Genomic DNA, 2,287 nt, shown 5'->3' on the forward strand with positions numbered 1-2,287 from the left:
GGGGGCATGTGTGGGGAAGGAACTCTGGTGACGCAGGCACAGTGATCCTAATCCTCAGAGCAGCCCTGTACCGAGCACGCACGGTCCGCCTGTCTACGGCTGGACGTACAGTAACTAATTTAACCCTCCCAACCCCCCAGCTAGGCAACTCCCATCATAACCTCAGCTGTGCAGATGAGGAAGTACCGCTCAGAGAGGCTTAGTCACCTGCACAGCATCACACAGCTGGTGGTCCGTGGTCACACTGGGTGAGGAATCCAAGCCTGTCCCCTTTCAGAGCCCCTGCTCTTAGCCTGTAGCCCATGCGGACCTCTGACCCTGGGGAGGGCAGGTGCCTCGGAGATGATGGCTGGGGGACCCCAGGAAGCCACCTGGCAAATGGGTAACAGCCGTGGTCAGCTTTAATGTGGCCAAACTGATGGCAGCAGTGGCCCCCGTGGGACATGCAATAGGATGGCCAAGGGACCACTGAGGGACGGTCCCCTGAAAATCACTCCAATGTCACCTTCGGCCAGTGATGCCTAACAGATGGGACACCTGCAGGCGGCGCTCTCGGAGATGGGGCAGCTGGGCCAGAGCTCTGTTCTGAGGTCAGAGTTTATTCTGGTTCAAACCCCAGTTCTCCTGAGACCTCACCAGGTAACCTAGGACGCGTTACTTAACCTTCCCAGCCCTCAGATCCCTCAACAAAAAAATTGGATGGGCCCAGGGAGAGTGGAAAATCCTCTAAAATTGTTGAAGAGATTTTATTGCCTGGGCAGGTGTGGGGGCCCAGTTGAACAGGAAGCCAGTAGCACCCTCACTTTGGGTACTTAGAGGAAGGCTTTTACAGGGCACGGTACAGAGATGAGGACGGGGAGAGCAGAACCCTAATCGTGCCCTACCCCTGATGCCTGACAGTCCGGGGCCATGGCCACCCCAGGAAAAGGGGGAGGACGTGGGCTCCAGACCCTGACACAAACTGTGGGCAGCAGATTAACGGGCCTCCACAGTCTCCACGTCCTGGTCCCCGGAATCTGTCCGTGTGTTACCTTAGGGGGCAAACGGGACTGCAAGTGTGACCTTGCAATGGGGAGAAGGTCGTGGATTGTTGGGTGGGCCCAGTGTAAGCACAGAGGTCCTCATGGGAGGGAGACAGGAGAGCTGGAGGCGGGGGAGGTCAGAGCAGAGGCTGGGGGATACGGAGCCCAGGCCTGGACGGCAGCGGCCTTGGGAGCTGGAAGAGGTAAGGAACGGAGTCTCCCCTGGAGCCTCCAGCGGGAGCAGGGCCTGCGGGCGCCTCCACTTTCACCCTGTGAGACTCCTTTCAGGCTCTGACCTCCAGGACTGGGAGGCAGCAAACTGGTGTTTCAAGCCCCCAAATGTGTGGTGATTTCTTACAGCAGCCACTGGAACGAATACAGTGAGAGCCAGTGCAGGCGGCTGTGGGTCCCCCAGAAAGAAAGCTGAGGGCCTGGCCGGGTGGCTCAGTTGGTTGGAGCATCGTCCCATATACCAAAAGGTTGCAGGTTCGATCCTTGGTCAGGGCCTGTGCAGAAGGCAATCGATCGATGTTTCTCTCTCACATCAATGTTTCACTGTCTCACCCCCCCACCCCCAGCCTTCCTCTCACTCTAAAATTTAAGAAAACAAAACAAAATATATCCTTGGGGAAGGAAGGAAGGAAAAAGGGAGGGAGGAGAGGGGTAAAGATAAAGGAAAGAAGGAATGTGGGGAGAAAGGGTAGGACAAAGATGGGAAGAAGGATGATGGAACAGAAGTAGGAAATAAGGAGGAAAGAAAAGTTTATAAATGAAGAGTCAATAGGAAAAAGTGTTACATAAAGGAGAGAGAAAAATTGTTTGAGAGGGAGAAGCCAATAAGGAAGTCAAATACAATTGTGTGTGAAGGGGATAAGATTAAAAAAAAAAAGTTAATAAGGGAGACCAGGCTGGCAGGGGAGGGCAGTTAGGGGGATCAGGCAGGCAGGCAGAGTAGTTAGGGCAGGCAGGCAGGTGAGCGGTTAGGAACCAGAAGTCCCATAATGTAATTAGCTAGTAAAATTTCCAAAACTAGATCAAAATAATAAAAATGCTCAACCATATATTGTCTCTTATACTCTAAACTAGAGGCCCAGTGCAGCCCAGCCTGCACTCTCTCCAATCCAGACCCCTCGGGGGATGTCCTAAGAATCAGGCCTAATCCAGCAGTTGGACATCCCTCTCACAATCCGGACCGCTGGCTCCTAACTGCTCACCTGCTTACCTGCCTGATCACCCCTAACTGCCCCCCCACCAGCCTGGTCATC

This window comes from Myotis brandtii, unplaced genomic scaffold, assembly GCF_000412655.1.
Source record: "Myotis brandtii unplaced genomic scaffold, ASM41265v1 scaffold1223, whole genome shotgun sequence".
Classification (NCBI taxonomy): domain Eukaryota; kingdom Metazoa; phylum Chordata; class Mammalia; order Chiroptera; family Vespertilionidae; genus Myotis; species Myotis brandtii.